The sequence below is a fragment of the Bubalus kerabau genome, chromosome 14, assembly GCF_029407905.1.
Source record: "Bubalus kerabau isolate K-KA32 ecotype Philippines breed swamp buffalo chromosome 14, PCC_UOA_SB_1v2, whole genome shotgun sequence".
Taxonomy (NCBI): Eukaryota; Metazoa; Chordata; class Mammalia; order Artiodactyla; family Bovidae; genus Bubalus; species Bubalus kerabau.
This window is the reverse complement of record NC_073637.1, coordinates 34735972-34759802: the sequence shown is the minus strand read 5'-3', so window position 1 is coordinate 34759802 and position 23831 is coordinate 34735972. Positions and strand designations below refer to the sequence as shown.

The following is a 23831-nucleotide window of genomic DNA, read 5'->3' as shown; positions in this document are numbered from 1 at the left end:
TCTACCATTAGGTTAAAAACCTAAAGGATGACTCCCCTCTCAGTCCAGTGGTTATGACGGTACACTTCCAACACAGAGGACATGGGTTTGATCCCTGCTTGGGGAACTAAGATGGTACATGATGCATGGAGCAGCCAAAAAATTTTAAAATACCTAAACAGAAAATAAATCTCCAATAAAGGTAGAATGAAACAAGAAATCAAACCTAAGTTGCAATTTTTTTTTTATTCATTGCAAGCTTCAATAAAAACAAATACTTGTTTAGTATTTATCAACATGCTCAATAATAACCCAAATGTTGTGGCAATGTAAAGAAGTAGGAACTGTCCTTGATTTCATGGAGTTCTCAATTGAGCTGAGTTGAAAAGAAAAATGGCCAGGATAACCACCAACAAATTGGGTGGCCTTGAAACTGCCTCATCGTTGTCCAAACTGTACCCTCCAGACACCTTTGGAGTTGAATTCGCCGTGACTTGGCGTCAACCCCATTGAGGAATGCCTCTGAGCCCCACTATCCTTGAGTGGTCTGCCAATGTTTCCCAAGCTGAAATCCACACAGCACTACTTCTGTAAGAGCTTAATAGGTGCTATGCAAACAAGGGTTGTGTGGGCAAGTCCGGGAAATACAGTTGCAATAAAAGTTAAATCACTTTTTTTTTTTTACATTACAAGAGTTGTACTCATACCCTCAAACATTTTCTCTTTGCTTTCTGAAACTCTCCTTCCATATTAAGCACTCTTCTATATTCTCAGCCTCTAAATAAAATGTTTCTTGCTCCTCCTGTCATAAGGAAAGCCCTTTTCTCATCTAAGAATAGGACATCCCTTTTTCCTCTAAGAATATTATAGTACCTCCTCTTCAAAGGAGGATGTGTAGCCCCTCAACCTCAGCTAACAGAAGAGTATAAAGATTAACTTCTTTTCTATCTGCCTGGGAAGACTTTGATCAGGCTCAAAATTTTCTTCTTCAACTCAAGTGTCACTATTATCTTGAATGAAATTTGTGTTCACGTATATGTACTGACTAATTTCAAAGTCCCTCAATCTCAAATCTGGAGTCTTTCCTTGTATTTCACCTTCCCCAACCCAAAGGACAGATAATTCAATTGCTTTGTCAGAAATCTTAAAATCCAGTGTTCTGTTCTCTGATAACAAACTCACTTCCTTTAGGCGCTTTCACAAACTAGCTTTTTTATTTATTTAGTTTTGGCTGCACTGGGTCTTTGCTGCAGGGGGTGGGCTTTCTCTAATTGCTGCTCGCAGGCTTAGTTGCTCCACAGTATGTGGGACCTTAGTTTCCTGACCAGGGATTGAACCTGCATCCCCCATGTTGAAAGACAGATTCTTAACCACTGGGCCACCAGGGAAGTTCCTCAACTTCCTCTTCAATCAAATACATATCTTCATCTTCTCTCAGTTCTCTCCCGGGTTTTCCTCCTCTCCTGATTTCCTTCCTGCCCTACTCAGATGGGACCTATTGTCCTCTCAATCCCCATGCACCCACATCTTTTAGTCATTACTGCCAACCAGACCCTAATCCTGTATTAACCTGTCATTTTTGTTTACATGGCAGCTTAAAACTACTGGTAAGTATTATGACACTCTAGGACTGATGAGTACAAACAAATCAATAGTTTCCAACTTTAAACTTCAGCTTGTCGGTAGATTTTCTTCCATTCCTTTCAAAGTCTTCAAAAATATCACCTCTCTTTTGTGTCCATCCAAAAAATTATGTAATCAAAAATAAATTGCCAGTCCAGGTTCGATGCACGATACTGGATGCTTGGGGCTGGTGCACTGGGACGACCCAGAGGGATGGAATGGGGAGGGAGGAGGGAGGAGGGTTCAGGATGGGGAACACATGTAAACCTGTGGCGGATTCATTTTGATATTTGGCAAATCTAATACAGTTATGTAAAGTTTAAAAATAAAATAAAATTTAAAAAAAAAAAATAAATAAATAAAGACCTACTCCCACTCACACAGCACCTGCAGAAGTATCTTTACCCTGACCTGTATTCACCACCTTCCGAATTCACAAGAGAGTGAGAGACCCTCTCCCCTGTCCAAGACTTAGATCATCCATCAGGCTGGTGATTTGGGTCCCATCATCTCATCTGCCTCTTCATTTATTTTACTTACCACCACTCATTCTATTCATCTCTGTGGCTCATTTCCCACAGCATAGAAATAAGCTCACTTCTCTTTCAACCTTAAAAAAACAAACAAAACAACATCCCTCCCATAATTATCTAATATTGCTTTTTCTAGCTCATTATTCTTTGAGTCAAACTCCTTAAAAATGCTTCCATCAATGCCTTTTAAAAAAAATCAAAGTATAACATAAGACATCCTATTAGTTTCAAGTGTACATCATAGTGATTTTATATATATACACATAAATATATTTATCAGTCAGTCAGTCAGTTCAGTAGCATCTGACTCTTTGCGACCCCATGAACTGCAGCACGCCAGGCCTCCCTGTCCATCACCAACTCCCGGGGTTTACTCAAACTCATGTCCATTGAGTCGGTGATGACATCCAACCATCTCATCCTCTGTTGTCCCCTTCTCCTCCCACCTTCATTCTTTCCCAACATCAGAGTCTTTGCCAATAAGTCACTGCTTCGCATCAGGTGGCCAAAGTATTGGAGTTTCAGCTTCAACATCAGTCCTTCCAATGAACAGTCAGGACCGATTTCCTTTAAGATGGACTGGTTGAATCTCTTTGCAGTCCAAGGGACTCCCAAGAGTCTTCTCCAACACCACAGTTCAAAAGCATCAATTCTTCAGTGCTCAGTTTCTTATAGAAAGCTGTAATATGTATATAAATATATATATATACACATATACATTTTGAAATGGTTACTAAGAAAAGTATAGTTACCATCTGCCACCAAGCAAAATTACTACAATATTATTGACCATATTCCTTATGCTCTACTTTGCATTCCCATGACTCACTTCTTTTATAACTGGATGTTGATATCTCTTAATCTCTTGCACTTATTTTGGCTGCCCCTCAACCTCCCTCCCATCTAGCAACCAACAGTTTGATCTCTGCATCCATGAGTCTGTTTCTGTTTTATTTGTTCCTGTTTTGTTTTCTAGATTCTACATATGAACATGTGAGTTGTCCCATATCTTGGCTATTATAAATTGCAAATAATGCTGCAATGAATATATGGGTGCAAATATCTTCCTGAGTTAGTGTTTTTGTTGCGTTTCCAGAGAAATACTCAGAAGTGGAATTGCTGGATCACATGGTAGTTTTATTTTTAATTTTTTGAGGAACCTCTGTGCTGTTTTGTAAAGCAGTCACACCAACTTATATTCCTACGAACAGGGCATGAGGATTCCCTTTTCTCTGTATCCTTTCCAGCCTGAGATTGTTATTTTTTGTGTTTTTGATAATAGCTTTTCTGACAACTGTGAGGTAGTGACTCATTGCGGTTTTGATTTCCATTTCCTTGATAATTAGTGATGTTGAGCATCTTTTCATGTGCCTGTTGGCCATCTACATATTTTCTTTAAAAAAAAGAAAAGAAAAAAAAGGTCTATTCAGGTTCTCTGCCTATTTTTTAAATCCAGTTTTTTAAGTTTTTAAATTTTGAGTTGTACAAGCTCTTCATATATTTTAGATATTAACTCTCCACCAATGCCTCTACTTCCACAGTTTCAATTCACCCCTCAATCTATTTTAACTTGGTTTGTCCTGCTGCCATTCTGAGACGATTGGCTATACACTAAGACTGCCTGATCTTCTACTTGCCACACACAAGGAAAACTTCCTGATCTTGTTTTTATTTTACTTTCATTTCTACTTTGTGTGAACACTCTTTTCCCAGTCTGTACCATCTCCCTGAATCAGTTCACCCTCTCTCATGGTTTAACTGCATTTAGGGTACTTTTTCAAATCTTTATCTTGAGTTTTCAGCCTGAGATTGGTGTAACCAAATACTAATTGGACATTTTAATTGAACTAACCAGAAACATCTCAAAGCAAATTGTCCAGAGCAAACTCTTCTGTATCACACCCTGCCTTGTATGACACGTGGCTAATCAATCTCATTCTTATTAATTATATTTCCTAAAGGAATTTCCTGAATCCAGCACTTCTTTATTCTACTACTACAATCATGCTGCTCATCTTGACTTGCTTGGATTATTACATAGTTTCCTTGATGATATTTATACACAGAAACTGTCCTTCAAAAATTCATTTTCCATATGGCTACCAGAAAATTCCAAGAAAATCCTCATGCTTTATTATTCTCATGCTTTAAATATTTCGGTGCAAGGGATTTTAACACGAGTATTCTTAAGGGACCCATAAACAGGTTTCAGGGGAATCACTGTAATTCACAATAAATGGAATAAAAATTTTTTGGTGGATGTGCCCTTTTTGGGACAGGGAGACAGTAACCTCAACCAGATGCTCAAAACTAATCTTTGACTCAAAAGACTTTAAGAACTACCATTTTTACTGGAGTCTCTTGTGCAAAATGAGTAATGGTTTCCTTACCAAATCATTCAAAACTCTCCATTGCACGACCCCTACCTGCGTCTGCAACTTCACCTTCACCGTCACCAAGAAGTATGGATTTTATACTCCATAAACTCCAAACTGCTTTTACTTTTGTGCAGATATTTTATTAAGCCTCTCTGGCTTATAATTATCTCTGGCAGAATTTACGTTCCCCTCATTTACTTTTTGGCTTAATCCTAGGTTTTAATTACAGGTTCTCCTTTTTTCAGAACTTTTTCTTCCAGAAGTCTTAGTACCTATGCAAATCTTTACCATAGTTCTTACTTTACTATGTTTTGTTTGCTTTGATGTCTATCAACACACACCAAGTGTCTTAAAGATGAGTTTTATTTTTCATATTTTTATGTCTCTAAAGCCTAGTTCAGATTGAGCTTGATACATTGCAAACTCTGAGAGAGATTTCTTAAGGTATTTTTTAGTGATGAACTCACCTTTGAGAAAAGGAAAGGAAAAGGGGACCCAATCTATGTATAAGGAACTTTCTACAGAATACCTGAGTATATTTACATTCTCTTGAAAAGAGGTAAAAACTATCCTGCATTTCTTAACCTGGTTCACCCTAATATAGATGTAAACCAGAGGCTTACGTGCAATCCAATTTATGGTCTGGGGTGGGGGCAGGAGTGAGGAACACAGAGTGACACATAAAAGAAGAGAAAGGTGTGTTATTGAGTCATACCCTTTACTGGTGGTTGCTGCTCAATCCCACAAGAATTCTAAGGATCCTTGCAAAACATGTCCACTTGAAGAATGAAAGCATAGAGTATGTATCCATAGGCTCCTGGTCAAGGGTGGTCCCTGATCATTGATCTCCCTGATCTTTTCAGTTGTGCATACATCAGTTTAGAATGATTCTCATTGGTCATCCCAGGGCAGGAAATGAGATGTAAAAGATACCAGTGTAACTGAGATGCTAAAGTTTGCACATGCACAAAGCTGGCTCCCACAGTTAGAAGAAGCATATGTCAAAGCAGTTGCTAATAAAAGTTAGGACATTTTAAGTGAGGTACAAGCAGAGGAGATGAAGATAGCAAATGTGTTTAGGTTTCAAACAAATGAATCAGATTTCATTTTAATTGAACTGACCAGTATGACCAAGTTTATGAGTCAACAGTCACCTTCCATTGACTCTGTCTTAATGTTGAATAAGCCAATGAAAGATAGCATCCCCAGAGACTACGGTAGTGCATATCACAGCCTATCATAGTACCAGGCACATGTACGTGATCAATAGACATTTGTTAAGTAAATGTTGCTGAAAAGTCCCTATGTCTTACCAAATAGACTTAAGAAAGATGGACCAGTCAAGAGGAAACATATGGAAGCTCATTCAGGAGACTGGTGGCTGTAGCAATGATTCAAATTTTGTTTGCTTGGTAATGTTTTGAGATCCAGCTGATTCCAATGTCTTGCTTTGTAAGAAGAAACAAGGAAACAAAGTCCAGGGCCAAGTAGCTGTCCAGTCCTAGTCCAAAATGTTGGTTACAACACACCACCAGCAGCCATATGTATTCTGGGGCAAGGTTTGAATAGTTAAGCAGTGGGAGGATAGTGATGAGTGTTACTTCTTTTTTATACTTTTTTTAAAAAATCCCAAAACACTCAATATTTTTCTTTTTTAAAAGCCTCTGGTACTATCAGTTCAGTTGAACCATGTGATGTGACAAGACTCAAATAAGTGTATTCTAAATTTTTCATTTGGCCTAGAAGACATTCAGTCATCTTTCTGTTTTCATGCTATCATGCCATGTATTCTATACTTCAATCTTCCCTTAATACTTTCTGGAAGAAAGCAGTATCTAACTAAAGAGTAAAGAAAGAAAGAAAGTGAAGTCGCTCAGTCATGTCTAACTCTTTGCCACACTGTGAACTGTAGCCTACCAGGTTCCTCCGTCCATGGAATTCTCCAGGCAAGAATACTGGAGTGGGTTGCCATTTCCTTCTCCAGGGAATTTTCCCAACCCAGGGATCGAACCGGGGTCTCCCACATTGCAGGCAGACGCTTTACCCACTGAGCCACCAGGAAGCCCTAACTAAAGAGTAAACACTCATCAATTTTTTTTTTTTAAACTAAATTGAATGCACTATGGCATGCATGAAATTAAATGCCAGGTTAACATTTCTAACTTATCTAGTTCAGAGGAGATGATGAATAGAATCTAGATTAATTCAAGAAATGTTAATGGAGAAGGTGGTACTTGCAATGGGCTTTGAAAATGCTGAAATTCGATTAGGTGAAGAAAAAGAGGAAGGGTGTTCCAAGGAAAGAGTAGTGAAATAATACAGTACACTTACTTTGGGAAAAGAAGTCTTCCTTGAGGGGGGGAAAGATGAGAAAAGAAAAGAGAGAGAGAGGGAAAACCAAGTATAACAAAAAACTAACAGCTTCAGTGAAAGTAGTGTATTGAAAGCAACAAACACATCTAGATTATAAAATGTATTCAGATGGGATCTTGCAAGTTAAACAAAAAGATGTAGACTTAATGAAACAGGAAACTGTGAAAGTTTTAAATTATTGTCTAATATAATAAAAGCTGCACTAAGAAAATAATATTCATCGGGGCCTCTTGGAAGGCCATTTGGGAAGCTTTTACAACTTTGACTTTTCACTTTCATGCACTGGAGAAGGAAATGGCAACCCACTCCAGTGTTCTTGCCTGGAGAATCCCAGGGACGGGGGAGCCTGGTGGGCTGCCGTCTATGGGGTCACACAGAGTCGGACACGACTGAAGCGACTTAGCAAGCAAGAAATAGAAGATCAAAGCATGGAATAAGGAGGAGGGTCTAGGCAGGTGCCTACAGTGGCCCAAGCACTGTTCCAGTTTGGGGGGCTGGGGGACAGGAGCTGTGGACACTGTGAACCAAATTTCCATCCTCACAGAGCTTTCATTTTAGATGTGGTGGTGGAGGTACAGAGAGGCAGCTGGATAGAAGGGAGATGCTGAGCAGACTGAGTTGTGCACCAGGCTTACCCTCCCTGGGCTCCAAAATCTCTACAAAGAACTTCAGACACAGTTTAGCAACTGAACAAAAATGACGACTTAATTTAGCTATTTTGAAGGACATGAAATTCTGTTTCGCTGGAAAACAACAGTATATCATAAATGCCAATTGGATCCAGGGAATCACCATAAACAGTTTAGGTTTTAAGAAATTTTGAACCATTTTCTACAAAGGGGTAGAAGATTACCTTATCCTTATCCTCCAATGTCTTCCTTTAATTCTCAAAGTGTCTTTCATAACATTGGTCATAGAGTTATTTCTAAGTCTCTTTCTAAATGTTCATTTTCCATTTCAGGATTCCAGTATGTTTCTCTAGAATTATTTTTTGAAAGAAATTCTAACAATTTAGGGGTGGGCTTCTCTTGTGGCTCGGCTGGTAAAGAATCAGCCTGCAATGTGGGAAACCTGGGTTTGATCCCTGGGTTGGGAAGACCTCCTGGAGAAGGGAAAGGCTACCCACTCCAGTATTCTGGCCTACACTTCCATGGAGTGTATAGTCAATGGGATCACAAACAGTCAGACACGACTGAGCAACTTTCACTCACTCACTAACAATTTATTGTCACTTACTCAATTTCAAAGTCTTAAAAAAGGCGAATTGTCATCAACATCAAAAATTTATCAGGGATCTTCGGAGGCAAAGCCCTTCACTGAGTAATGAGACTGCAATCTGCTGTAAGACCTGGGTGTATTTTCAGGATCTCTCCGGTTACTTGTCAAGCTTCCTGAGGTTTCAAAGATCAGGTCTGATATCCTCCACACCATCAGGGCTTAGCATACTAATTTACATTTGTCTGCCCCTCCTACCCCCCTGAGTAACTATCTGATGTAAATAGCATCTTATCTGAAGTCACTAAAGACTTGTAAGAGTGCCTTCTCTACTCTAGAAGAATGGCCCTGCTGCCTGTGGAACTTTTCTGCCCTCCACCCAAGTCCCAACTAAGTCTCAGTTCCTCGGGGAGTTCCCTGGATGTTCTTCCTCTTATTCTGCTTTCCAAACCCACTGACTCCATCTCTGGGTCTCCCTTACCCTTGGCCATTCCAGTTGACCTTTGGTGGGTGGTCTGGCCCTCTGACACCATTTCTCAGGCCCCCCTAGCTGCACTATCTGTGTGCCAGATATGGCTCTACCTTCCAGAACCTCTGATAAACACTTCTACTCCAGGAACTCCTTTGCCAACAGGAAGTTTCCAACAGTACCTGGATTTCACTCTTTATTTTAGTTGCTGTTCGTTGTTGTTCAGGTACTAAGTCATGTCCAACTCTTAGCAACCCCATGAACTGCAGGATGCCAGGTCTTCCTGTCCTTCACTGTCTGCCGGAGACTGCTCAAACTCATGTCCACTGGTTCGATGATGCCATCCAACCATCTCATTCTCGTCATCCGCTTCTCCTCTTGCCCTCAATCTTTCCCAGCATCAGAGTCTTTTCCAATGAGTCAGCTCTTTGCATCAGGTGACCAAAGTATTGGAGCTTCAGCTTCAGCATCAGTCCTTCCAACGAATATTCAGGGTTGATTCCCTTGAGGATTCCTTGAGGACTGGTTTGATTTCCTTGAGGACTGGTTTGATCTCCTTGCTATCCAAGGGACTCTCAAGAGTCTCCTCCAGCACCACAGTCTCAGCCTTCTTTATGGTTCAACTCTCACATCCATACATGACTACTGGAAAAACCATAGCTTTGACTAGATGGACCTTTGTCAGCAAAGTGATGTCTCTGCTTTTTAATATGCTGTCTAGGTTTGTCACAGTTTTTCTTTCTAGAAGCAAGTATCTTTTAATTTCATGGCTGCAGTCCTCATCCACAGTGATTTTGGAGCCCAAGAAAATAAAGTCTCTCACTGTTTCCACTTTTTCCCCATCTATTTGCCATGAAGTAATGGGACCCGATGCCATGATCTTTGTTTTTCAAATGTTGAGTTTTAAGCCAGCTTTTTCACTATCCTCCTTTATTTGAAGTCATGATCTTAGTTTTTCAAATGCTGAGTTTTCAGCCAGCTTTTTTTCACTCTCCTTATCTTAGTATATTCTCTTAAAAACCTTCCTTCTAGCATTCATCTGCGGGCACTCTATTTCTTGTCTCTTGCTGTTTATGTCACGTGAGGTAACAATGCATCAAGACAAAGCACCTTTCTCCTGACCCTGGAATGGAATAGAATAACACTCCCCTTCACCAGAGGGCTTTCTTTATATTCTGCTTTTTAAATTCTCTCCCTTGTTCACACGAATCTCTGAACATAAACCTCTAAAACAAAATGATGGATGGTGACATGCTCTTTCCTTTCACATTTTCCTTTTAACTTCCTATCTCCTGAAAGTGAGACATGAGCCTGCAAACTATCGGTAACTCTCTAATCAAATTTATAGTTCTCTCACACAAGCCTGATTGCAGATGTGACGCTGCTGTTGGTGGCCTCTTATCTAGGCTGCTAATTACACTCCTGGCAGAAGTTTAAGAATTTTAAAACCAAATCTAAGGAGGGCACACACGGAGAACAGATTTGTTTTTGTTTTTTTTTTTTTCAGTCTCTTCTGCTTTACCTCAACTCAGATATAAAAATGTCAACACAAAATTAGGTAGAGAAGATGACGCATGGAGCAGGACTGATCCTTACCACCCCTTGGGACTAGCTAAATAGGATTTTCCAGGCAGATTGACCAGAATGTGGACCACTGACACACACCCTGGCCAGGTTATTACTCACACCATGGATGACCCAGGGGACATTCCAACCTTCCTGAAATTCGAGGCAGTCATGAAAAAGGATTACATTCAAACTGCCAGACTGCCCTGGGGCTAAGGAAACTCAAAGAGAAATCAGCCAAACACAGAATGTCTGAGCTAAAAGCAGCTCTGGGCATTGGAATCCACAAGCTTCCTTCAACATGACCATTCGTCCACATTTTAAACTGGACTTCTTATCTCTAAAATGACCTGGTGAAGTGTGGGTATGCTTTCAGCCTGCCACCATCCATAGAGAGCACCCTGTTAAAAATCTATCCACATAGAAATAGGCAGTTGAGGTCCTTATTGGACAGACAGTGTAGAGCAATGTTCTCAGTTTCTAGGGTGCACTAGACTCGCCTGGATTTCAGGAGTCCCCAGCCTCCAGGGCACAGACCTCCTCTGAGCTGACAGGTACCTCCTGTCAGATCAGTGGCAGACTTAGATTAGAAATAAAGTACACAATAAATGTAATACACTTGAAATATCCTGAAACCATCTCCTATCTCCCAACCCCTATCTATGGAAAAATCGTCTTCCACAAAACTGGTCCCTGGTGCTAAAAAGTTTGAGGACTGATGACCTGGAGGACTTCTTAAAACATAGATTGCTGAGTTTTATCCACAGAGTTCCTGGGTCCGGTCTGGAGGATGGTCCAGGAATTGTCTTTCTGCCAAGTTCTCAGGTGATACTGATACTGTCAGGTAGGACACAGTCCCCCATAAAGGCCGCCTCTTTATATTAATAGCTCTGGTAGGGGATGGACCTCCCATTCATCCTCATTGTGTAGTAGTAGTAGACTATGTCTGGAATGCCAAAAATAGGTAAGACTCTACCAGAGAATGTTGGTATTTTTCTTTCTCCAACTAGCGACTTTTAGCTGAACACTCAGTTTTACTCCCAAGTATGTATGGTTTTTCCAGTAGTCATGTACAGACCTGAGAGTTGTATCATAAAGAAGGCTGAGCACTGAAGAATTGATGCTTTCAAACTGTGGTTCTGGAGAAGACTCTTGAGCATCCCTTGGACTGATGGAGATCAAACCAGTCCATCCTAAAGGAAATCAACCCTGAACATTCATTGGAAGGACTGATGCTAAAGCTGAAGCTTCAATACTTTGGCCACCTGATGCACCTTTGGTACCTGAAAAGCCAACTCATTATAAAGTCTCTTATGCTGGGAAAGATTGAGGGCAGGAGGAGAAGCGGGCGACAGAGGATGAGATGATTCAATGGATATTAGTTAGAGAAAACTCCCATAGATAGTGGAAGTCTGGCATGCTGCAGTTCATGAGGTTGCAAACAGTCCGACTGAAAGTGTGAATGCATTAGCCGCTCAGTTATGCTCAACTCTTTGTGGTCCCATGGACTACAGCCCACCAGGCTCCTCTGTCCATGGCATTTTCCAGGCAAGGATACTGGAGTGGTTTGCTTTTTCCTTCTCCAGGGGATCTTCCCAACCAAGGGATCGAACTCAGGTCTCCTGTAACACAGGCACAATTCCATCTTATCGAAGTTAGAAATCTCAGAGTAGACTGCACTTGAGCTTGGGGTGCTGCATCTGTAGCCTCCATCAGAGCGTTGCTTAGCAAGTCTGCCTGGTAAGCAGCATCCAGCATAGAGCAGCTGTGGGAAGTCTCCTTAAAGTGCTGATTTCTAACAGGTTGAAAAATGGGATTGTGTGGGGAGCCAAACCACCCTTTTGAAAAACTGCCAAAGCTTTTGTTCCCTCCTCAGCCATTCCTTCCTTTAATCAGAGACCGCTCCCTCATGGTCCTGAAATGGAAAGCTGCCTCACATGCGTATCTGATGGGAGACCACCCCTCTTTTGTATGTGGCCCTGGAACATCTGTTAGATGGCTGAGTTCTGTATATAGTCGATCCCTCTTCCTCTCTGATGTGATCAGATTTTTCCATGCCACAGCCCTGGAAGTGACAGTATGTTGTGCTGCCTTAGTCAGATGGTTCAAGTGCCTTTCTTTGAGATTTCCATTCCATAAGATTGGAAGTAATTGAAAGTAATTTGTGATGAGCAGCAGAATTATGAGGCAGACTGAAATTCCCAAATTACCAGTAATATTACTTTGTACCAAAGAGCGGTAAGAGTTTAGCAGGGTTCTAGACACCCACAGATGGCAACTGAGGGAACATTACCAATGATGCACCCATCACAATATCTGAGAAATTGTTACTGGATGTGGAATTAGCATGAGGGAAGGAACCATGGGCAGCCTCCAAGCAATTCTTCTTGAGAAAATTGTACATTTTTTTAAGGAGGAAATAATGGAAGTTCCAGCAAAACCCAGCAAGTTCCATCTACTTAGGAGGGATCAGAGGTAGAGCAGGGGGGTAAAGTTTAGGAAATGATCCCTTAGAAGGGATCCCTGAGAAGATCCCTTAGAAATCTGAAACCACTGTGTCCGGAGGTTGAAGTCTCAGCCAGGTGAGCCAGCTTGATTCATATCAAACAGAAAGGCTCCCAAAGTGGGTATTTTATGACCCTATTTCTTCTCCATGAGAGTAACGTTCTCCATATTTCAATAGAACACAGTAGAATGTAAGATGTGTGAGTACAGCAACAAAATTTGGTCTCCTCTATGCCATGCTTTATTTATGTACCCATAATAGGGCTTCTCTGGTGGCTCAGCAGTAAGGAAATTGCCTGCCAATACAGGAGACTCAAGAGACGTGGGTTCGATCCCTGGGTCAGGAAGATCCCCTGGAGTAGGAAATGGCAACCCATTCCAGTATTCTTGCCTGGAAAATTTCACGGACAGAGGAGTCCAGGGGGTTACAGTCCATGGAGTCACAAAGAGTCAGACACGACTGAACACACACCTTTACCTTTACCTAACAGGTGACAGTTACTAATTGAATAAAGTTCCTGTTAGCACTATGCATAAGCTTGATATACTTCTAGGTTTTAAGTTCGTTCTGAGGCAGGAAGTGTAATTTAAGTTTGTTTTTCTCATAACCTTCTGTAATAAATACAACTCGTGTAATAAATGGTTTTCAAATGAGTCAATGTTAAAGTGCTTTGTTTATTAGGATTTGGAGAGCCTACACTGAAATTTGCTGATAAGTAATTTGATGCCCTGGAAAACAAGATTGGCTGAGAAAATGTCAAGTATATGGAGCCCTTGAAGAGATTTTAATAGACAAGATAAAGACCTTCTTTCATTCTTGTAACAATGCTCTTAAAATTCTTAAGAAAGACAACATCAAATACAAATGTCTGCACCAGTAGAAAAGGCAATAAGGCATAAAGATTTTAGGATGATTCATCTTTTGGCTTAACAGTCTAAAAGAAGAAATACGTTTGGTGACTTATCACAGAATATAAACACTGCTTTGTTAAATTTTAACTACCTTAGTCTAGAATTTATTTTTTCTGATGTGCACCTCAATTGATCTCTTAAAAGGATCATAGAATTTTTTTATAGTGAAACTACTTTCTCTCTGATTTCTGCAAACTAAAATAGTTTGCACTGTTAACCAGAGTTGCCTTGTAAGATTTTCTCAAGGGGTCTTAACTATTTCTTTATCTAACTTATTGTTATTGTCATATAATTACCATATTTCAAGTCATAAGTTACTCTTTCCAAAATTTCATTTCTTTTTCTGACTTTTTTATGGCATGATTTAGATGTTATGGGCTTCCCTGAGGGCTTAGATGGTAAAAAATCTGCCTGCAACGTGGGAGACCTGGGTTTGATCCCTGGGCTGGGAAGATCCCCTGGAGGAGGGCACGGCAACCCCCTCCAATATTCTTGCCTGGAGCATTCCATGGACAGAGGAGTCTGGCAGGCTGCAGTCCATGGGGTCACTAAAGAGTCAGACACGACAGAGTGACTAAGAACAAAAAGCATTTAGATACTATAGAATTTCTGGTTTTAAGTAAGAAAATAGACTATTATATTAACATTCTGAAAAAAATGTTAATTTTAAAACTTAAATGCTCTTTCCGGAAAAACAGATTTACTGAAACATAATACATGATGGCATTGATACACAGTTATTTGCTTTTCTTTCTAGGTAGTTCATACTCAGTTTTAAGCACTAATGTTTGCAATTGAAATAAATACATACTCTATGAATTTTGATTCTTATTCTGAAATGTTAGTATTCTTTGTTTTATAGCAATAATATATACAGTCTGATTTGATCTAAAATATTTATTTTATACCAGTGAGACAAATTAACTGTTCAGTGATTAGGAAGATAACAGAAGACATACAGAGAGATAAATTAAATATATGTTTGATTTGGTTTATGTAGGCCATTTAAAAACTGTGATCCAATTATAAGGGTAATTACCATAACAAGTAATTGAATATAATTATGATTTTAATTTTACTACAAAGGGTACCTGGGAGGTCCAGCATGCCAAGCAAGTGAATGAACAAGAAGCTTCCACATGTGGATAAAAATGAGGAATATAATTTTTTCAGCATTTCTTCCCATTTCTCACATTAGATACCTCATCTTATGCCAGTATGGAAGTTAAGTTTTTTAAAAAGAAGACTCATTTAAGTGAAACTTCTCATATTATAAAAACAAAATAAAGTCCTACAAATCCTACTGCTATTACATTATCAGACAGGGTATTTAAGCAAGAATAAATACTAGAATGTTTTCAAAAATTATTATTGTCACATCATGATTGCTATTCTTGATACTACTTATATAGTGATATATAGTGAAAATCACTGTTGTGTCCAGCTCTTTGAAGCCTATGGACTGTAGCCTGCCAGGCTCCTCTGTCCATGGGATTCTCCAGGCAAGAATACTGGAGCTATTCCCTTCTCCAGGGGATCTTCCTGAACCTGGGATGAAAACTAGTTCTCCTCCCATTGCAGGCAGATTCTTTACCATCTGAGCCAGCAAGGAAGCCAAATAGGAACTCATGATTTTCTGTCATGGCAATTTCTATAACTATTTTATCTACAGAAGCAGCACATAAAGGAAAAATCCTTTCTAAACCAAATCACTTAAAAACATGTTTTTACTGTTGTCATTCTGTCAAACACATTATTTTAATATCCCCAAAGGAAAAAAAAATGTGCCAAATGCGTATAAGGTCTATGATTTTTATTTTCCTAAGATTTTTGAAGGCAGTCCGTTTTTGTATATAATTAATTTGCTTATATGACAATTATCCTTCAATCTCTGAAAGCCCTTAGAAAATATTCAATAAAAATCTTTTATTAGCGGCTTAAAAAAAAAAGGCTTACAAAAATACAGCAGCAAATACACTGGACATTCCTCTACCTGTGGGGCTCCTTCCCGATTCGTATGGGAGCTGCAAAATGTTCAGTGCTTTTATTCGCCAGTCACTTGGGAATTAAACAACTTGCCCAAGGGTGCTCAGTGAAACTGGGATACTGTTAGATGCTGAAATTGAAGGATTTAAACATCACACTTCATTTGTTTCCATGGGCTCAGCTGGTGGGACAGAAACATCATCTTATTGGATCAACTATCAAATCAGAACAATTCAGTCTGAAAATAAGCTTCATCCTCACGATTTAATCACTTCCTAAATGCCCCTCACCTCCTAATATCATCACCTGGAGGTTTAGGATTCAACATATGAATTTGGGGGAGACACAAACTTTCAATGGTAGCAACTAAATATTTTTGACAAGTTCATGTTTATGAGGAGAAACCTAAGTAGAACTTGAATTTTAGATAAAACCCATAAGAATTAGAAACAAGTTTTTCTCCCTTATACGAAACACAGTCATAGCTAGAATCAAGATAACTAGAAAATTCATAATGCTTGTCATAGTGTTTTCATTTCACAATAGCAACTAAATTTTTACTTAAAATGCAGCTAGAAAAGGGATATTTAAATAATCAATGTCTCACTTTGAAGTTATTTATTACTTTATTGGTTTCAGATTTCTAGTGTAGTATCTAAATTACAACACTCATAACCTAAAAATAGGGTAATTATTTCTTCTCAATAATATAGGTAACAATTTATCTGCTTGCTTTATTTGAACTTTTGTTGCCTAACAGTTTTTTTGTTTTTTTGTTTTTTTTAAATTTCATACAAACATCTTGCCTTACTCCATCCCATTGGCCTTTTATCCTAAAACAGATTAGGCAGTACAATGAGTTTGAAAAATGTGCCTAATTCCACAATGGAACCAGCAATTTGTTTTAAAACTGGGAGGCAGCATTGTACGGTAGCAAGATTGGGGTTTTCAAGTCAGATTGGGCAAGGTTCAAATTCTACCTGTGCAATTTAGGAGTCTTTGGTGCTTAAGCAGCTTACTTGGTCTCCTTGAACTTCATTTGTCTCTTGCAAAATGAATCTTAAAAGCATCCACTTGGAAGAGTTGTTTGTGAGGATTAGAGAAAATGTCTCTAAATACCTAATCTGATGTTTGGTACCCAGCTGGTGCTTCTTAACAAGCATAACCAAAATGCTGTGGAGAAAGGAATGCTGTTCATGTGCTTCTTAAAGCAGTACCCAAATCCATGCCTCAATGTACATATGTGTTTCAATAGTACATATATGGCTATTGAATTGATCAATTTGGCTGAACTCATTCACTGGGAATTTTAACTGAATTGATCATTGGTTTTAACACTTTACAGACTAGATTTTTGAGCCCTCATTGTTCAGTATACATCAGTTCTGGCTCTGAATCAACATAGCCTTTATTCTGCTCTCCCCAACATTTTTCTGACCATTTATCTGTGAGAATTTAAGAAGCTACAGAATTGAATCTGAACTCTTTATATTTCTGAACTCGGTGTGTTAACTAATAGCAGAGATATGAAGAGGAGCTCTGGTTGACAAAAAAAAAAAAAAAGGCATAACGAGGAAAGTTTGGGATAATAAGAATTTCATGCATTAAATGAACATTATATTCTTTCATGGATTCTCTTACCACTTTCATTATCACAACTGCTTACTATGTTGCTTACAGAGTTTCTTAGTTTCAAAGTACCATAATGATAAAACAGCTGGTACAAATTTCTGATTTTTTGAGATTTACTAAAATAGGATCATTGAAATTTGCATAATTATTTATGTAAATGATCATGTTCTCATTTTATCTATTATATATTAACATATTATAATTAGTATAATTATAAATAATATTACATACTAAAACTATTCTAAATTCTTATTTATTTTACTAAATTCAACACTAACACTATTTTTATCCTACAAAATTTTTAATTTTTTTTACAAACAGGCATTAACATTTTTTTCTAAAATTCTTCTAGAAAGCTACATAATGTTAGATGAGCATTTTAAAAAAACCTTAAATTTCACATTTATTAGCATAATTCTTATTACTCTTGGTTTTGAATATTAAAGCCTAAATATTTTGCTAATTTTTAAATCATTCTCAGAAATTACACCTAAGTTAGACAATCACTTACAATCAGTTATACCTGTTCAAATCTAAAATCAGACAGTTTAAAGAGAGGTAATGACAATTCATGACTTTGGAGAAAGGAGTGGGCCTTGCTATATTATTTAAACGACTTAACAATCCTCTTTTACAGAGCAATATACTCCTCTACAGAATTTATGAATATTTCTTACGACTCAAACTTGTTTGCAATCTCAATATCTACCCAAATCAGCTCCTAAATCCTAATACTTTATTTTTGTTAAAGACTTTCTTTCTGATGGTAACAATAACCCTGTGTACGAGACAGCAAAAGAGACACTGATGTATAGAACAGTCTTATGGACTCTGTGAGAGAGGGAGAGGGTGGGAAGATTTGGGAGAATGGCATTGAAACATGTAAAATATCATGTATGAAACGAGTTGCCAGTCCAGGTTCAATGCACGCTATTGGATGCTTGGGGCTGGTGCACTGGGACGACCCAGAGGGATGGAATGGGGAGGAAGGAGGGAGGAGGGTTCAGGATGGGGAACACATGTATACCTGTGGCAGATTCATTTTGATATTTGGCAAAGCTAATACAATTATGTAAAGTTTAAAAATAAAATAAAAAAAAAAAAGAAATTAAAATACAAAATATAGAAATGTAGGAAAAATTCTTAGCTTGAGGGCTATGCCAAAATAGGCCATAGGTAAGATGTAGCCTCAGGCCTTTAGGTTGTGGATTACTTCACTATATACATTAAATGGAACTTAATTTGATTTTAAAAAAAAAAGACTTTCTTTCTGTGATGTGGAGCTATTTTATGCAAAGTATTTAGGTCCTCTTTAATTCTCTCTCTCTTCTGGAATGGTGATATTGTATTTTATTTTTGCCATGAAGATGACATATCCTGGGCCAACAGTGACACACACTGATTCTCAGAAGAAAGCTCGATCACATTCTGTATTTCTTATGAGCTCAGTGAACACTTTTAAATAAACAAGGTTCAGTTGGTCCCATGGGACTTAAATAAAGGAAAAGAAACAGAAAGAGAAATATGCAAGCTTATCCTCCTTCAGATGTTATATATAATGCACACTGTTCTTATAGGTTTTTTATTTTAAAAGTCAATTTAAAAACTTTAGCCAGTCTTTAAAACAGTTCCGAAGGTAAATACAGTACAACTCCTGTCTACTCTTACCATCTGGGGTTTACAGTCAATGCAGATTCTGCCAGCTAGATGCTGACTTATACAACTGGGTCTGCCCACTTCTAACTCTTACGATTATTTTCAACACTTATGATTATGATTAATTTGAATATGAAAAATTTCCCCAAAGTCAGGTATTAAAAGTAATGAATATAACATATTTTTTACTGTTTCCTAACTGCCATCTATCTTTTTTTTTCTTATAATTATTGGAAAGGCTATGTATAATTAGATTCTGATTTTTCACTGTAATAAATACTTAAAAGCTGTTGGGATATATATTTTCTTTCTGAAACTGAGACTTCTTTCCAGACTGATCAAATTTGTCCTTTTAATTTCTACTCATGTTTTAAATCTGTATATAGCACAGTTCTTGGCTTGTTTATTTATTTCTCTTTCTTACTGGAGTCAAGAGGAGCAAAGTAAAATAGATCTACAGTCCTTTATATTGTCCTTTCTCCAAGCACTTGAGAAAAAGGTAGTTATTAGACAAACAGATCAATACTCCCAGTTAGGTCATGATGGAGTCTTTGTTCCTTTTCACAAGCATCAATTTGAAGATCCAGACTCCATTTCTAAAGCTTCAACAGTGATCAGGATTGATACTCACAAATTAATTCCAAGCCATAATTTTGTTTAAATCTTATCAATGGCCTGTTAAGTAAAATCTGAATTCCCAAAACAACATTCCATATGATGTATACAGCAGAATTTGAAAACCATCAACTAAGGGAATCTGTAGAGCAGGATCTGAGGCTCCAGGGTTCTCACTGTTCTCACTATTGTCAAATTCAACTGTAAATCACCTCATTTCTTTCTGTTCAATATGACTGTACTGAAAAGCTTCCTTCAGTCCAAAATCAGTGTTAAATCTCAGTATCTGTGTTTGGCAGTCAGTCTGTAATGCTGGCACTTAGCTACAATGAGTCTATAAGATGTGGGATTGCTAGGAGTGCTTTCCAAGTACAGCTGCACAAAATATTTTTTTTTCCTCTTGAAAGCTCAATGGTTTGCTTCTTAATTCAGAAAAAAAATAAAGAACATTTTTAAAAGAATTTTATGGAGCTATTATAAAAGTTCTTTAGCTAATAAAATACTGTGAATATGTCCATGCTCTGAGCTTAATTTTTAACTTCCAAATTAATTTCAATGTGTGTTAGTCACTCAGTCATATCCGATTCTTTGTGACCCCATGGACTTTAGCCCGCCAGGCTCCTCTGTCCATGGGATTCTCCAGCCAAGAATACTAGAGTGGGTTGCTATTCCCTTCTCCATGGGACCTTCCCAATCCAGAGATCGAACCTTAGTCTCCTGCATTGCAGGCAGATTCTTTACTGTCTGAGTCACCAGGGAACACTTTGGTGCAAATTGATTTAATTCAACAATTGTTTGTTGATGACTTAATCTGTTACATTATTCCCTTAAAAAACCAAGGGGAAACTAAAATTAAAATTAATAAAGCCAAATTCTAATAATAGACTAATAATATCAAATTCTAGTAAAATCAGAGCTACACGCTGCACTTTAAACCCCACTCAGGAACTTCCCTAGCGGTCCAATGGTTAAGATGCTGTGCATCCAATGCAGGGGGCACAGATTCAATTCCTGGTCAGGGAACTAAGATCACAAGTGCCATGTGGCACAGTCTAAAAAAAACAAAAAATAAACCCTACTCAGAACCTGTAGATGGGATCCTAAAGTAATGGGCAGTAGCCAACATAAGGTGAAAATTCTCAGAATCAGGTCTCCCAAATTTCTCCAAAGCACCCAACTGAGAAAGGAAAATAAAATTTCACCATGTCCCTTCCTTTGCCAGTCTGACTTATTGGTTTTTGATTCTTCCTCTCCTATGGATGGCTTCTCCAATGGCAAAAGTGGTAAAGAATCTGCCTGGAGTGCAGGAGTCTTGGGTTCAATCCTCAGGTCAGGAAGATCCCCTGCAGAAGGAAATGGCAATCCACTCTAGTATTCTTGCTGGAAGAATTGTATGGACAGAGGAGCCTGGAGGGTTACAGTCCATGAGGTCTTGAAGAGTCAGACATGAATAAGCGCACACCCTCCTAGGGATAGGTATTGTCTTCTAATTTGTCTCATTTTGTGTCTTAAGAGTTTGGCTCAGATTTCTGCCTGTCTGCAACATGTATTTCCTGCTTTTGGCTATCTTTGGGAGTGACTCTGGATTTTGGGAGAGGCTTCCCAGGTGGCTCAGAGGTAAAGAATCTACCTGCCAATGCAGGAGACCTCGGAGACACAGATTGAACCCTGAGTCTGGACCAGGACATGGCAACTCACTGCAGGATTCTTACCTGAAAAATCCCATAGACAGAGGAGTCAGGTGGGCTATAGTCCATGGGGTTGTAAAATGACTGAGCAATTGAGAATACACGCACACATTGGATTTGGGGAAGGTAGTAACTTTTGCATCTCTTTGAGGATGCCTTTTAGTCCATGGACTTAATACTGTCAGAAGTATTTACTCTTTGTCCAGGCTGAAAGGTGACAAGATATTTGAAAGGAAAAGACCCTGATGCTGGGAAAGATTGAGGGCAGGAGAAGGGGACAATAGAGGATGAGATGGTTGGATGGCATCACTGACTCAATGGACATGAGTTTGAACAAACTCCAGGAGATGGAGAAGGACAGGGAAGCCTGGTGTGCTGCAGTCCATGGGGTCGCAAAGAGTCAGACACAACTGAGTGACTGAATGATGATGAATAACTCTATAATCAGAAATTTGGCCAAATTAGAAGCTAATATTTAGGGTCTGATAGAATTTTCTTTTAGGCCTTTTGCTTTATCCCAAATGTACCCAGAGGGAAAGGTTGTGTCAGTCCTTAACCATCTAGGCTACGACTCAGTTCTTAGAGGAATTAAAAGCAAATGTCTCTATCTTACAAATATTTGCAGAACCAGAAATGCAGTTCTAGAGGCAAGTCAAAGTTCACCTAATCCTACCAATCCTAAAACCTCCCCTATTTATCTTAAAAGGCCTGTTACTTACATTCCTTCTTTATGCCTTTGAGATGTGGATATTCTACAAACTTCATGGAGATAATTCTTATCAAAAGGGGAATAAAAGGTGAAAGGGTCATTTGGAATTTAGGCAAATAAAAAATCATGTGTCTTCACAAATATTTATATATATAAAAAAGCTTTAGCCATCAAAGCAGATAACTTACTCCACTGTCCTTTTGTAACTAGTGAGCTTCGTATCGTTGTACCTGATTCAGGGTAGAAATTTTTAAATGAAATTATAAAGTCTCTGTGTCTGTGTCCCTATGTATATCTATTTATGTGTTAAATATGTGGTATTTTTTTTAACCTCTGGATGATATTACTTAAATTAATTTGCAAAAGAGCTCCATTTAATTGGCTTAAAGAAAATCAAGCACTTATAAGAATTAAGCAGTCATAAAACTCTCAGAAATATAATAGAGATTTAACCCAAATACTTTTCAGGTTCATATGCTCTAGGAAAATATTCAGAAATAAAGCTAGTTTGTGTTGATTTTATTAGAATAGGCGTATCTTTAGAGTTCTCAACAATGAATATAATGCAGACATGTACCTCTTATTTCATCTGGGTTTATTAATTTTATTAATCAAATGAGTTCATGTTCTCTCTACTAAATTCATCAGCAAGAAAAAGTAGCTTGGGATGATGGCTGACTTTGCTTAATGTCTCATGAAGTTTTTGTGGATAATCTAATCATTAAGTAAACGGAAGAGATGTAAATAGAACAAAAAGTTTTAGGTGAACTTTTCTAATAGCTTTCCCAAATCTTTTGGTAACCTGGAACATCAAAGTTTTACTAAGTTCAGTTAAGTGATGAGTTAAGCTAAATTATTAAATATCCAAATCATTTCCAAATAAGATAAAACATTGAAACACTAATTGCTAAACACAAGTTTATCCACTTTTGGTTTTCTTTTATGCAACTAAAAGTACTTGTACCAATTAGTAAACATCTTTTATGCCATGTTGAGAAATTTTCTATGAGAAAGCACATGTCTGGAAATTATAAAAAGTATTTACAGACTTTCCCAATAACAGAATGCTAGTACTGAAGATGGTTTATAATTGTTTAATCTTTTAAAAAGTATTCCCTCTGTTTCTGTTCTCTGAAAGAGACTGTAAAGAATTAGTATGGTTTCTTCCTTAAATGTTTAATTGAATTTATTAGTCATCCTATCTGGGGCTGGTGCTATTAATTATGAAGTCAATCTTTAATAAATACAGGCCTATTCATATTGTTCATTTCTTCTTATGAGTTTAAAAATTGGGTTAGGAAGATCCCAAGGAAAAGGGAATGGTAACCCACTCCAACATTCTTGCCTGGAGAATCCCATAGACAGAGGAGTCTGGCAGGCTACAATCCATGGGGTCTCAGAGTCAGACACGACTGAGCTACTAACACACACACATGTATCTCTCAAGGAATTGGTCCATTTCATCTAGATTAGCCAATTTGTGGGCATAGAGTTATTAATAGAAATCCTTTATTATTCTTTCAATAGCCATGAGATCTGTAATGATGTCCCTTCTTTCATTTCTAATATTAGTAATTTGTGTCTACTCCCCATTTTCTTTTAGCCTGGCTAGAGTCTTATTTTATTTTTATCATGGTGAGATGATAAAAACAATATTGAGGATGAAAATGGCATTTTCTTGACCCCGATTTAAGTCATTGTGAAAAGGCATTAATCATATTAAAGCTAAAACAAACACTAATCAATTTATTTTTATTCTAAATTTGCTTATATTTTGTAAGTCAAAATATAATTTGGGGCACACCTACACATGAAGAATATGTCCAAGCAAATCTTATTGCAAATCTACATGAGTTGAATGCAGTTCAAGTCTATTTGCTACGATTTTGGTTAACTCATGAGTGGCAGACTTAATATCTTATAAATCTCGACTACCAGCACAATGCCTAGCATAGTGAACCTGAAGACCCAAACTTTTTTTTTTAATAGATA

General features: G+C 38.0%; 1 protein-coding gene across 6 annotated transcripts in view; it reads right to left on the bottom strand.

The window, feature by feature from the left end:
- The window catches only part of C14H8orf34 (chromosome 14 C8orf34 homolog), a 354631-nt gene that overhangs the window by 100227 nt on the left and 230573 nt on the right, over window positions 1–23831 (bottom strand). The gene's annotated exons all lie outside the window — the stretch shown is intronic.